At 47.3% G+C, this 15,324-nt stretch overlaps 1 pseudogene; it reads right to left on the reverse strand.

Moving 5' to 3' along the window:
* Positions 1–4,092: 4,092 nt before the first annotated feature.
* On the reverse strand, positions 4,093–15,040 carry LOC106728468 (annotated as a pseudogene).
* Positions 15,041–15,324: the final 284 nt, after the last annotated feature.

The following is a 15,324-nucleotide window of genomic DNA, read 5'->3' on the forward strand; positions in this document are numbered from 1 at the left end:
GTTTGCACCTCTCACAAAGCGGGCAGGTTTTAAACTGGGTTAGACTCTTCAGAGAGGCACTCTGGCTTATAGGCGTAGGGTTCGGGCTGGAGGATGGTTTGAGTGGCAAGAGCGGCCACACCGACCCCCTTGCTTTGAGTCTACACCCACCAAGGAAATGCATTTATCACTCATAACATTAAAATTTTAAAAATCCAGGACCGTGTCTGGCACCTCCTCACACCTCTCCACTAGCCACCACGATTTCAAAGACAACAGGAAGGGATGAGAGCAGGTGAACCATTAATTTCCTGAATCACCTGGGAGAGGCCCAAGACAGGTCCTCATACTAGTCAGGATTCTGTGTAAGCTTCAGACCCCAATTTGTAAGCGCTCAGGCAAGACAGGGTCTTTATTGGCTTAGCTGGGGCAGGGCAGAGGTACAGCTGGCAAGGACTGGAGCCAGGCCAGGGAGACCCCTGGATAGCTCCCCTCTGCCCTGATCTCAGAGAGATGGCTTTGATTCCCTGCACCCCACAGGCTTTCACTGTCTGCGTGGCAGGGGAAATGGTCAACTTCCAGTCTCACATCCTCACATTCCCACCCCTATTTGGTTGGAAATTTCCCAGGGAAGCATTCTGATTGGCTCAGTTCTGGTCACAAGTTCATTCCACTCTGGCCAAAGAAGATGAGTCCAGTGGCCAGGCAGGTGGGAGCATCTCAGAAGCCAGCGATTTGGGCCATCATCTGGAGCAGTGTAAGAACTTTCTAAAAGGAAGGGGGATGGTGTTCTCAGAGGAGAAATTATGGCAGACCCATGACAGCATCTTCATACACACTCTATGTAATACTTTGAAATGTCATTACACAGCAAATCCAAATCACAGCCATTATTTTACCCAGATTGCAAATGAAAAAACTGAGTCTCAGGTTAAGAACATGCCCAAACTATCACATGGATAGCTGCTAAAAGATAGTGGATGATTCCTAAAAACATTAGGCTGTAGAAAAACAGATTCTTCACATGGTGCTGGAGTTCACCATCCTCACAAATTACTAACTGCAAAAGGAAAACATAGCTTTACACAGGGGACCTGGCAGCCACTACCTGGGGTGGAATGATCTGACAGCATGTGCCTCCTGAGGTGACAACAGTATGAAGGAGACATCACCCGTGAGGTATTCTTGTCAAAAATTTATGTAATCGAACCTCTAAACCTTGTTCCAGTTTAGAGAAAACACAGAGGGCTGAGAAGGAAGTTAAATACCACCGCAAGAACACAAGGGAATCAATTTTGTGGAAAATTATAATAACTGTCCTTGACATCTCCAAAAGTCACTGTCATTAAAAAAAAAAGTGGAACTATTCTAGATTAAAATTCTAGATAAAAAGAAACTAAAGAGGCAGAAAGCCAAATGTAATGTGACCCTTGATTTTTTTTTCCCTCCGATTTGAAATAATATAGCTATAAAACACATTCTTGGGGCAACTGGGGGAAATCTAAATAGAGGCTGCATTTTAGAAGGTAGTATGGAATTAAATTCTTTTTCTTAAGTGTGTTAACAGTGTGGCGATTGTGCAGGAGAATGACCTTACTCTTCAGAGAAGCATGCCATAGTATTTAGGGTGCAGGTATCTGAACTTACTTAAATGGTTCAGAAAAAAACATAGATATGTAGAAAGCAAATATGGAAAAATGTTCATAATTGTTCATCTAAATGAAGGATATACAGGGTGTTCATTACACTATTCTTTCAACTTCTCTGCATATAATCTTTCAGATAAAATCAGAAAAAAATAAAAAGAGAACGTGCCTAAGAAAACACACAGCCGGAGCCTGAACCCGGGTCTACGGCTCAGTCGCTCAGCACAAGCGCTTCCTCTAATGACAGGTAAGATGCTCGCTGTCCTCATCACGCCTGCAATCAGCACAGAAGACAGGCGACTGAATTAGTCATTTTTTTAAAGTGTGATTGGTACACAAAGGAAGTAGAGCATGCTATGGGAATTGCAGAGCAAGAACAATTCAGTCCAAGGGAAGTCCTGCTAAGGAGGCCCGTCTAGATAGAATGTAACTCCCAGGAGGGGACTGCACTGCGCAAAGACTCTCACCTGCTCTACAGCGAGAGCCACCACTCGCTGTGCTTTGCGCACATGCGCCCTTGCAGCACAGATGGAACAGAAGTCTCACTTACCTTTGTAATGGGTGTTTTCCACGCCATTCTAATTCTGCCTACTTTTTTCTTTTACCCTTATCTGGTTGCCACTCTTTACAACAAATTAACTTTATGACCCCCTCCTCCCCACCCTGTGGCTCTTGACCTATGTTTGAAAAATTCTGTGTTCTAGGATCCAGTGAATTTCAAAGTGAATTTCACTGGGAGGAGTGGCCACAAGAGGGCTGGAGAAGTCAGTGGGCAGAGCTGGGATGTGAAGGGTCTTGTGATTTCATCCTGAGGGCCACGAGGGGCCTTCAGCGGGATTAAAGCAGTCACATCTGGGTGCCACTGCCAAAGTTCCTCTTCCCATTTCCTCTTTGCCCAAAGACTCTGACCTCTTCAACTAAAGCACAGGAAATGCCTCTCACCCAGGGCACCCAAAACTGTGTTCAAGGCATGGCTGGGGACTGCCAGGCCAGCCCCTCCCAGGACAGGAAATTTTAGAAGGTGTGCATAAGTTTAGGTGATAGCCTCCTCCAGAAGCGTTTTCATGTTTTCCTAGATTTAGGGTAAAGGGACAGGCAAGGGAAGAAGGAACTGTCTGCTGGAAGAGGGAGTGGAGTGCCCACAAGCTGGGGCTGGGGCCTTCAGAATTCTGACTCCCCCAGACTCTGCACTTCCTTGGTCCAAAGCTCCAAAGGGAAAACCCAAGTCCCCCACATCGTAGTTTTACTGCCCGTAACAGAACCAGAATCTGGCAAGGAGCAGGCCCTTGCTCCCAGCTGACTGCCCTCAGGGAACCCACCCAATAGCTGGCTCCACCCAGTGCAATGGTCCCCTCCCATCGCTCCTTCCACCCAGCCTGGGACCCCCTTTCCTTTCACATGGGCCCTGGAGGCTCTCTGTACCCCCAGCCCAGCCCTCTCACTAGCCCTCAGTGACAAAGCCATCAGATCCTATGTGGCCTCTTTGTGTCCTCTTGGCACTGATATCCTCTACTGTGAAGATTCTCAGCCTCGGCAGCACATTAGAATTACCTGGGAACCTACGAACTCCCAATACCCAGGCCACGCACCACACCACACACAGTCTCAGGACTGGGGCCAAGGCCTCGGCACTTGGAAAGCGCGGGTGACTCCAGCATGTGACCCAGGTTGAGAATTTCTGCTCTGCCGTCTCTTGCTGCATCTAGGAGCCGTGACGTGGGGGGGGGGGACGAGGTCATGACAGGTTCAGGGGATCAGCCACGCCGGTCTGTGGAGGACTGAACATTTTACAGAAACTTTCAAGGCCAAGACCGAGACGGTCCTGGCAAACTGGGATGAGCTGGTCGCCTTGTGCTCACCTGAGCTCCAACAGCTGGATGAACTAACATATCCATTAGTGATATTTGTGCCAAAGAACCAGAGTCCTGCTTTAGTGCTTCTGATACTGCTAGGCAAACTTTCCTCCCCTTTCCTGACCTCTGTGGACACCTCCGCCCTCGAGCCCTGGCCTGTGACCCCACACACATTCACCTTGTCCTGGGGTGTCCTTCTCTGTTATTTCCTCTGCCAACCAGAATCCTACCCTGCCTTCAATCCCAACTCATCAAGCCCTGCCTCACCCCTGAGGCTTCTCAGACACCGCAGAAAGGGCCCTTTCTGGGTACAAGGGGGTGGGAGGGACTTGAGGAGGGTCGCGTGCCAAGTGGATTAAGTGGGCTCAACGGCGGCTCAGAGCTCAGACCCGACCTCACAGAGCCCACACTCAGGGCATCCAGACGGCAGGGTGACCCTTACTGAGAGCTGATGATCACCTGTAGGAATGGTGGGGGAAGGCAGTGGAGTGCAGAGAGGAGAGCTGAGACAAACAAGACTTTGGTTTCCAGTAAAACAGATTCATTCCGCAGCCACTGAACACCTCCTGTGTGTACAGCACCAGACCAGGCATGGACAAGGCTACAAAAGAAAGGCAACTTTCAATGTCACGTCTCCAACACAAGTACAGTTTTCACTGATAGTTTAGATCATCATTAATCCATACCAATGGGAGGAACCATTAATCTGATTTTTTGCAATCAAAAAATAAACATTCACAACAAACTAGGTATTTCTCTTAGACCTAGAATAAATCTAACTATGTACTGCCTGGTAGTTATTCTGGAATTTCCTTTAATAAGTAAAATGCTCATGATAAACGGGTGCTCAGAAGTTTTGATTTTTTTTAATTTTTATCAGTCAATTACATATCATACTCTTCAACTGCTTTGCAAACTTTTCCCTCGACAAGTACACGGTAGGGAAGCTCTGCCTCGAGCTGTGATGGAATTTTTCTTACAAAGGAGTCTGAACAGTAGATGCTCCTGATAGCAAATCCTGAGACTTATTATTATTGAGGTTCTTTTTAAGAAACAGCCAGACATTTACCACTTTTCTCCACCCAAACTTGAAATAAATAGGTATTTTTGGTAAGTTAGCAAGCAGGTGTATGACCAGGATTCAGTTAGAGAAGTAAAGCCATAAGGAGAAACACACACACACAGACACACAGCCCAGGCAGGGAGACACACACACACACACACACACACACACACACCTGGCCCAGGGAAGGCAGAACGGAAGCCGGGGCAGGCAGACCAGTGTCAGGCCCAGCTGCCGCTGCGCCCCAGGGAGGAGAGTCAGCACCTCAGCAACAACAGGTGTGGGCTGCGAAAAACTGCTGCTCCCAAGCATCTCCCTGTGGTTCACACCAACACAAAGGCAAAAAGACAGGACGGGGAAGTCTGACAAAAGCAGCTCCGCCCACTAAAGCCCACGACGTGGTATACTGAGAAATTAACTGGCTTGGAAAAGGTGCCCATTTATTAAAAGCATTCATGTCACACAAGACAAAAAGAGATCCAGTAGCCTACAGGACACTGAGGTGCAAAACACTGGTCCAAGAAGACTCCCAGAGCCATTTCCAAGTATAGTTACAACAGGTCAGATGACACAGGAGAGCTATTGGGTTCAAAGGTCAGCCCACCGCTTTCCTGATCTCTGGGCCTGAATCCAGAATCCCTGATTCCTTCTTCTCTGGAATGGTCCTAATTTGTTCCATTTTCAAAAGATGACTATGGAGATCTGACAGACAAACCAGGGAATCTCCCTCTGATGTAGATCCTCAAAATCAAATAAAAAGCAGAGCTACCTACAGGCTCTCCTTTAGTCACCCCCCCGGAGTGTCACACCGTGCCCCTTTCATGTCCCCCCGACACATGGCAAGGCTCTCCTCATGGCCATCATTCCTCCAAAGTGAACCTGCTGACGCTGAGTAAGGCAGGAACTCTGTCTAAAGGTCTTCCTGCATTGAACACGTCCAAAATACTTGGCCACTGTCAGTTTTCAGGTCTTAGTAAGACCTGAACTAGGACTGAAGGCTATCCACACTCACTACAGCCAAGTTTTCTTCCCAGTGCGCATTCTCTGACATTCAATAAAAGCTGAATTCCCAGCAAAGGATTCACTCAGTTTCTCTCTTGTATGGATTTCCAGGTGATCAGTAAGGTATGGACTATTCTTGAAGGTTTTCCCACATTCTTTACATTCAGAAGGTTTTACTCCACAGTGAGTCTTCTGATGCTGAGTGAGGTGGGAGTTCCGACTAAAGGCCTTCCCACAGTCACTACATTCATAGGGTCTCTCTCCAGTGTGAATTCTGTGATGTTTGATAAGGAGTGAACTCCTACTAAAAGATTTCCCACACTCATTACAATCATAAGGCATCTCCCCTGTATGGACTCTCTGATGTTCGATGAGGTGTGAGTTACGACTGTAAGTTTTCCCACAGTCACTGCACTCATATGGTCTCTCTTTGGTGTGAACTCACTGATGTTCTATCAGATGTGAGCTCTGGCTGAAGGCCTTCCCACATTCGGCACATTCATAGGGTTTCTCCCTAGTGTGGATTCTCTGGTGTCGAGTAAGACTTGAGCTCCGGCTGAACGCTTTTCCACATTCATTACACATATAAGGCATCTCCCCCGTATGGGTTATCTGATGCTGGATTAAGTGTGAGCTGCGCCGGAAGGTCTTCCCACACTGACTGCATTCATAGGGTTTCTCTTCAGTGTGTATTCTTTGATGCTGAATAAGATTTGAACTATGACCAAAGGCTTTTCCACATTCACGACACTCGTAAGGTTTCTCTTGCATGGGGATTTTTTCATGCTGAATAATGTATGAGCTCTGCCTGAATAATTTCCCATACATGTTACACATTTGGGGTTTCTCTTCAATAAGAACTTGTGGCTGGTGGATAAAGTGTGCGGTATTACAGAAGTTTCGTCCACACTCAAAGGGTCCCTCACGTTTGTTTTGTTCACATTCATCTCCTTCATGTAGTTGTGTCCCTACTTCAAGAGTTTTCTGCTTTATAATTAATTGATCCTCAGTCCAGGTCTCACCATCTGATAGAAAATACAAAAAAGGTATATGTAACAATAAAAACTCCTGGTGGGAAATGGGATGGTCAAAGTATTCCAGGCTATTTGGTTCCAAGAGGCATGAAAAATGGCCCTGCAACGTAGGGAAAAGATGGGTACAAGTGGAGCAGAGCTGGAGACGTGGAGGGGAAACCGAAGCTGGGGTTTACACACGAATACCTGACCGGACAGATACACTGGAATTAGCAGAACAGGAAAGCAGAGTCTGAGGGAAGCGGAGTTAAGCTCAGAATACAGGAAGGCTGATGCTGGGGGCTACGTGTGGGGAGGCACAGGGACTGAGCGGATAATAAGAGGGGAACCTCACAGCAGAGGCTCTGTCCACATGGTACCCTGGCCACATGGATTGTCACTGTGGTAACAGGAAAGGCTCCCTTCCCATAACCAGATCCCAGTGCCTTCCTCTCTCCTGTTGAGAATCTCTCTCTACACGCAGATGCTCACTTACAAACGTGGACATACTCGGACTTTTTATGCACCTTTTGGAAACTTTTTGCAAAATGGGGGGATTTGATAAAGGGAGGGGAAGAAGAGGAGGAAAGGTTGTTTACAATATGAAGCATAGGGTAGTGAGAAATACTTCCAAATCTTTTCAACTCTAAGAGAACACACAAAAGCCAATTCTGCACCCTGGCTGCATTGAAAGGAGATGACAGAAAAACATCTCCTGTTTACTTTAATTCTTTTCTCCTCTTAAGTTTTATTTATTAAGCATGGCTTACTAAAGTGCAGTGATACTAGAGAAAGCAGGCCCTCTGCTTACAGGGATCTTTCTGGAAGAGGGTGCCGAGAAATATCCAATGCAGCATTTCCATCAGCAGTAAAAGCCTCAAACATAGGCAGCCCTGATTTTATTGGGGGAATGGAAATTGCCTTTAAGGAATTTATTACCTGTGACTATCTTATCACAGAAACATATTTACCCTTGTTCTCCATCTCCAGATATGCCCTCATCTTCTGTACACTCAGTCTAGATATTGTTTTGGTTTTGCTTTTTTCACACTTTTTTTCCTGTGATGAGAACTTTTAAGATCGACTCTAAGCAACTTTGAAATATACAATATAGTACTGTTAACTATAGTCACCAAATTGTACATTACATCCCTGGGACTTATTTATCTTATAACCAAAAGTTTGGGCCCCCTTCATCCAATTCTCCCACTCCTCACCCCCCACCTCTGGCAACCACTAATCTCTTCTCTATATCTGTGAGTTTGGACTTTTCAGGTTCCACATACAAGTGAGGTCATATAGTATCTCTCCTTCTCTGACTTATTTCACTTAGCATAATGCCCTCAAAGTCCATCCTTGTTGCAATGGCAGGAATTCCATCTTTTTTATGGCTGGATAATATTCCACTGTGCACATCTATAGCACATTCTCATCCATTCATCTGTCGATGGACACTTAAGCTGCTTTCATGTCCTGGCTACTGTAAATAATGCTGCAGTGAACATGTGGGTGCAGGATATCTTTTTGAGATAATGATTTCGTTTCCTTTGGATAAACACCCAGAAGTGGAATTGCTGGATCCTATGGCAGTTCTATTTTTAATTTTTTTGAGGAACCCCCCTACCATTTTCCATAGTGGCTGCACCAACAGTGCACGGGGGTTCCCTTTTCTCCCCGTCCTCACCAACACTTGTTATTTCTTGTCTTTTTGATGACAGCCATTCTGACAGGTGTGAATGGATGACTGGCTTAATGTTTTCACATCCCCTTGCACATGTGTCACCTTATCTGTCAGACTGCAATCTCGTGGGAGCAGGAACTAAGGTTTCTTTGATATGTCCCTGATCTGGTCCCCACCTGTCTTCCAGCCCCATTCTGATCTCCTTACACAAAGTTCTTTACCATCTGTTGAACCACTCTATTCATTCTCTCCCACAACATGCGAAGGCTTACATTCTAAAGGATGTGCCCTTTATTTGACCCACTGCCCGAGATTTGGCCGCCTGCCCGTCAAAGTCAAGAATGTCAACCTCGTTGCTCTCAGGCCCTGTTCAGTATCACCTTCTCCATGAAGCTGAAGGTGGCCCTTCTCCTACAAATCCAGAAATACTTCTCATCTTCACAAGTCATGTGACACTCGGCGCATTTTATTGAGCACCAGAAACATTCCATGTACAGTTCCAGACAGTGAGATACATCAGTGGCTGAAACAGACAAAAAAGCCTCTAAGATCTTTCATTTTAGTAAGGGAGATAGATAATAAACTACGTAAATTACATACTGCTGAAAGGTCATAAAAGTGCTATTGAGGGGAAAAAGCAAGGAACAAGGATTAGGGTGCAGGGGACAGGGGAGTACGCCAAAACGTTGCAACTTTAAACATCACAGTCAAAGAAGGACTAAGAAAATGGCATAAGCAAAGACTTGAAGGAGAGAAGTCTGTCTGGGAAATAGCTTTACCCACAGAAGACACAGCAAGTGCAAAGGCCCTGGGTGTTCAAGGAGGCAAGTGTGACTGGAGTGGAATAAGCAACAGGGAGAGTAGTACGAAATGAGGTCAGAGACATAAAAAAGGGGATCAGAGGACCCTTTTATGGGCTGTAGGTACAGGTCTGTAAGAGGTTTGCTTTCACTGAGTGGCACAGGAAGCCACTGGAGGCTTCCGACCAGAGGAAGACAAGATCCGACATTTTAGCGGGATCACCCTGGCTGCTGTCTTGTGTAGACCGCGGGAAGGCGTTGGACGGAGAACCAGCCAGGCTGCTGTAATAATCCAGGTGAGAGATGACAGCGACCTAAACCCAGGCGGCGGCAGAGAAGGTAATAAAATGTGCTCAGACTCTGGAGAAAATGTTGACGGTCGCACTGACGGGATTACTGACCGATAGACATGGATACGAAGGAGACGAAGGTTTATCTCTGGGTTGAACAGCTGGACAGACAGTGTCCCACTGACCAAGACAGGGGACATCTGTAAAACAGCTGCAGCACTTCCAAGAATCTAGGAAGATCTCCATGTGGCGGCTCTCACACCAGTCTCCCGAGAGCAACACGTCCCCACCCTGCACAGACACTGGCGTGTGAGTATTTGGTAGCGTATTCTTGCAACTCATCTGTAGCTTTAACATTCTTCAAAATGAAAAGTGGGGTTGGGGTGCGGTTACAATGATCAGTGACTGGGCCCCCACGTCTGTGCAGTAAACAAGTGCTACTGCTTCTACCTCCAGCACAACTTCTTGATTTTGTCCCTGCCTCCCTATTACCACTGCTCATACCTTAAAGTCAGGTCCTAATCACTTCTCGCACTAAACAAATCAGATTCTCTTTCTTGATTTGCAACATTCCCTGGCTATCCTCCTGTTAAGCAAAGCTAACATACTTCAACTTCTGCCAAACAAAATCTCAACTCTTTGGCCTGGCCTTCATTTTCCACGATCTAACTCCACTCTGCCTGTTTCACAGTCTCATCCTCTGTCACATCTTCTCTGCACTCCAGTTAATCTGAACATTTACATCCCCACACACCTGCTTCTCCGCTGAGCCTCCTCTCTCCACCCACAGGAGCCTTCCCTCCAACTTCACCTCTCAAACTCCTATCCACCCTTCAAGACCCAGGTCACAGGCAGCCTCCTTCCTGAAATCTAACCCTGCCCCAACCCCCAGCTGGAAGTGACCTCTTTCCTTTGAATCTCTAAAGCGTACGGTTCCTGCCTCCCTCATGGAGTCTAACCATATTGTCTTCGGACCTCTCCTTAGAAATGTTTAGTTGTGTGTTTGTGTGTTCCCTTCAGTATTTATACTGAAAGCATCTCTAGAGTAAAAGATATCTTCCTTTTCCTCCAATCCCAGCATTACACAAAGAACTCTGCACACATTACAGGCTTTTAAATGCTCTTGATTATTTCCTAGCAATCCATTAAAAGGAAGTTCTACTCCATCAAGGGAAGAATCTATAAATCACAGAGGGTCCCAAAAGGACCATTTATAAAACCTCTTCAGGACTGAGACTTAAATAGAATTCAGAGAGGTATTATCTCCTCATGGGTTTGAGCCATTTGCAGAAGAAATATCAAAAACTTGGATCCAAACTCTGGCAGGTGGCAGGACCCCCAGGAATGCCTCGACAGACAGTGGCCAATCTGAGACAGAGCGAGACAAGCCCAAGAAGAGAGCAGCTGCCTCTGAAAGAGTACGGCACGTCAAATGTGTTCCTGTGGGTGAAGGTTTAAAAAAAATGTTTCTAGACTGATTTGCTTCTCACTTAAAGGGAGGGGGAGATCTACACAGCTCTTCAAGTGGTTTATCTACAAAACTGTGTGACCCCAAGCACACTGACTTCTAACAGCAGAAGAAATGAGCAATGCTTCCTGTACTGGGTCTGACGGTGCCCCACCTCCCCCAAATTCATGCGCACTTCAGAATGTGACCTAATTTGGAAATAGGGTCTTTGCAGAGGTAAATAGTGAAGATGAGGCCATAATGGATTAGGGTGAGCCCTAAACCCAATGACTGGTATCTTTATAAGAGAAAGGAGAGGAGGACTCAGACACAGAAACACGGGAACGAAGGCCCTGTGACAGTGGAGGCAGAGACTGGAGAGATGCAGCCACAAGTCAAGGAGCACCAGGGATGGCCGGGAGGCACCAGGAGCTAGAAAGAGTCAGAGAAGGATTCTCCCCTAGAGCCTTCAGTGCGAGCCTGGCCCTCTTGGACTCTAGCTTCCAGAGTTGTGAGAGAAAACAGTGCTGTTGTTTTAAGCCATGCAGTTGCAATTTGTTCCAGCAGTCCTAGGAAACTAAATACTTCCCTTCTGATTTAATCACTCAACAACCATATGAGCCACTTAGCACGCATAAGACACTGGCAGAGAGATGATAATGGTGCTTCAAAGCACAATTAGGAACGACAGCCCCTGCCTGGGTGACTTGGGGTTGGCATCCTCCAAGAATGAAACTGAGCTGCATCCTGAGCTACAATGAACAGGATCAACAAGGTAAAGAGAATTCCAGGCAGGAATAATAGCATATGTTAAGGCTCAGAAACATAAAAAGGAATACTAAGTTTAAGGAGTAGTGATAAAAAAAATTCAGTGTGACCAAAACATCTACTCTAAATGTGTGGCAGAAAAATAAAGCCAGATAATGAAGAGACAAAAAAATAATAATTCACTCTAACCAATTTTTTTTTTAAAACACACAGATAATGAAGAGCGATATGCCGTACTCAGGATTCTGAACTTTATTCTATAGGCAGAGAATCAAATCATCAATTTGTTCCTGGGGAAGTTCTCTCCGGCAGCAGTACGGAGGGCAGCCAAGAGTGGGGGAGCCACCAATAGCTCGTCAACAACCCGAGAGAAAGACAACGTCCTCAGCGAGGAAGTGGAGGTGACAGGCGACAGACTCGGGCCTTTCTGAAGTAAAACTGACAGGATTTGGTAGCCAAGTGAATATAGAAGAGAGGAGAATGTAGGGGATGACGCCCAGTTTCCTGGCTTGGGAAAAGCACTTACTAAAATTAGCCAAGGTAGTCACTGGAAGGGAGGGAGGCGGGGGTGGCAGAACAGACTGGCCCGGAAGGACGCCTAGGAACATCCAGTTCAGTGGGAAGCAAGAGCAGCATACAGTGGACACTAAAGTCATAAGAAGGGGACAAGATCACCCACAGGAGGAAAAAGAGAAGAGGGCCGAGAACAGTCTTGGAGAAAATCGATGTTTAGGAAACAGGTGGAACAACAGGGGTGGGAAAGGCCCTGAGGAGGCAAGAGGCAGGACCAGGATAAAACGGTGCTTCCAAAACCAAAGAACAAGAGTCACAAGGAATAGTGATCACATCAACAAAAATATCATGGGGTCAAACAAATTAGGGGTGAAAAAAAATGTGTCCAGTGGATCCATCAGTCAAGCCACTGGCAATCCGGATATAACCTGTTTCCTTGGAGCAAAAGAAGTGCTCCGCACTGAGAAGTGAAGGGGAGTCACAAAGATAATAGTGACTGGTGAAGATTTTTTTTTTAAGAGGTGTGACAGCAAAGGGAACAGAGGCAAGTGCACCCAAGTTCCCACAACTGCTCCACTACCAAGTCCTGCAGGTTTCCACGTAAATGTCTCTGTTTGTTTCCTTCCTCCAACGCGCCCAGTCTGATTCAGAAGCTTCATGGAGGAGGCTGCCCTGTGCCGAAGTTTCAAGCATGGGGGGCTGGGATGTGTGGGGTTTAGGTACAGAGAATGGAGAGGACGGCAACGCAGGAAAAGGGCCCAAAGGCACAACGGTGGATGGTGCAAAGTGTCTTCAGCATCACCATGTGCAGACACACCAGTCTTGCTGGTCTGTCTGGGGAAACACTGAGATGAAGACTTTAAAGTTGGGTTGAGACCACACCGCGGAGAACCCTGAATGCCAGGCTATGCAGTATGGACAAATATAAATAAGTATTTCAGGAAGGCAAATAAGACACTTGGTCTCTTAGACTCACAGCGAGAAGCCTGTGCTAAGGCCTACCCCTCTCACCTAAAACCTGATTCTTCTCTTACTCTAAATTCTTTCAAGACCAAACTGTTGACTTTCTAAGGCTTCCTGGGCCAATACCCAGTTCATAGGGACCTCCTCTTGTGAACTTCTACACTGTTTACTGTCCTGTAGCCTCTCACAGGTAAAACTATTCCAACTCAACTCCAAGCTGGTAGGTGGGCAGAGATTAGGTTTTCTTTCATCTTAGTCTCAGCACCTTCTAGTAACAACTCAATAAATACTTGAGTTAAAAATCAGCTGAAAGCATCATTAGAAGGCTAAATGTGTAAAAGAAAACCCCCAAGCGTAAACCATCTCAAAACTCACGATGAGGGTTATATATGCCTTTGTCTCCCAATTAAATAATCCAAGTCCATTTTTTTTTAAAGGCCAGGCACATACCAGATAATCTTGGGACAGCAGATTGAAATTAAAATGCTGGTATTTACAGTTTAACTTCATTTTCCATCAGCAGGTGGCTGGCCTGTCTACTGTACTCCACAGGCAAGCCACCCTCTTGAAGTTTACACCTTAGGTGGAAAACATATCTTCCCTAATGATGAAACACAACTCGGGAGGCACTCTTTTCCTGGTACTTGGGGTATGGGACACACGTGGCTGGGTTCATTCATTTATTTATTCGCACATTTACCGAGCTTCTCTAAAGACCAAAAAAACTACCAGTGGGAGGAGAGTATAGCTCAGTGGTAGAGTGTGTGCTTAGCATGCACTAGGTCCTGGATTCAATCCCCAGCACCGCCACTTAAAAAAAAAAAAAAAGTTAACAGGTGTTGGAATGACAGATCCTCAAGACGGTGCTAGGGACAGTGCTGCTGCAGGTCTGCAGGTTTGTTCCACACAGTTAGAGAGGAAACAGTTATTGGCTTTATTTACGTGGTATAGAGCTTTGAATTAAAAACAAAAAAGAATCAGTGTCTGGCACCAGGACAATTCTAAGTGTACGGTTAATCGTGTCCATCTGATCTGAGGGCTTGGTGGGAAGGACAAAGTTTAGACAAAGAAAGTCAGCTAGGTCAGCTCCTCACCCTTGCTCTTTCCAGGCTCCTGCTCGGGGGATGGACACAGGGACTCCGGAGACATATGCTCAGGCAGCTTCTCCATGGGCTGGGTCCACTCCCCGGTGCCGCTCCAAGGCCAAGATCTTGTCTAAATGCTCTTCAGAACCCGACACGAGGGACCAGCAGTCACTTCAGGAAAGAGCGACAAGGGGGCAGATGTAGGGAAAACGGTGGGTGGCGTCTCCCGGGAGGCTCCGTCCGCCTGGCGGGCAGGCTGGGCCCCGCCGCCGAGGAGCCGCCCGGCCCGCAGCGCCCCCCGCCCGCGCCCCGCGGAAGTCCCCGCCGCCGCCGCCGCCGCCCCGCGCCGCCCGCCCGCCCCTCTCCCGCCAGCCCGGGGTCGCGGGACCCCGACACTCACTCTCTGCCCGCCGAGCGCCCAGTGCCGGCGACCTGGGCCTCCAGAGGGGACGCCTGGAAACGCGGGTTCCTGGGCGCGCACTTCCGGGTCCCATCTAGGCAGCTCGGAGGTCTAATCTCGATCGCGGGTTCTCTAGAGGCCGCTGGGGAGCTGGATGGGGACCTCCTTCGGCGTTTGTCCTCCTCTCAAGGAAGGGTTGCAGGACACAAGATTTCTCCACTTGCCCCTCATCGCCCAAGTGGACTTAGGATCTAAACCGGTTGTTGCTTCCTCATCCCCACTGTCCCGTGTGCAGCCCACTTGCCTGCTCGGCTCTTCTCCTGCCCTGCTTTACCACCCACCTCCACATCCTTTCTTCATGATCACAGGCCACGCTGACCCTGCCGGGCCAAAATCCGTTACCTACACCCTCAGTCCAGCCTGTCCTTCTCTCCCTTTGCCGTTCCAACCCACCTGGTGTCCCTTCCATACGCAGGCCTCCCAGTTTTGCCTGGAGCATGTACCATGGTACCAATGGGTTTAAAGAGAAAGAAAAACCTTAGAGATAGGGTCAGGGTCCCAACACCTACCGCACCTGGAGTACAGGGTTGCTGAGGCACATATGATACGCTGAGCCAGGAAAGAAGATTAAGGAAATGAGCTTGTTCACGTTAAAGAGGACTTTCCTGCTAAACTCAAAAATAACTACTGAAACTAACATGATCTCATGAATACAATCCCGTGTAGCTGGTACTTTTCACTATCTTACACGCCAGAAGCTGCAGAGTTAGTAAGCAAACTTGAGGCAGGATTTGAACCCTGGCCCATTGAAACCAGAGCCT

This window comes from Camelus ferus, chromosome 18 (genome assembly GCF_009834535.1).
Source record: "Camelus ferus isolate YT-003-E chromosome 18, BCGSAC_Cfer_1.0, whole genome shotgun sequence".
Lineage (NCBI taxonomy): Eukaryota > Metazoa > Chordata > Mammalia > Artiodactyla > Camelidae > Camelus > Camelus ferus.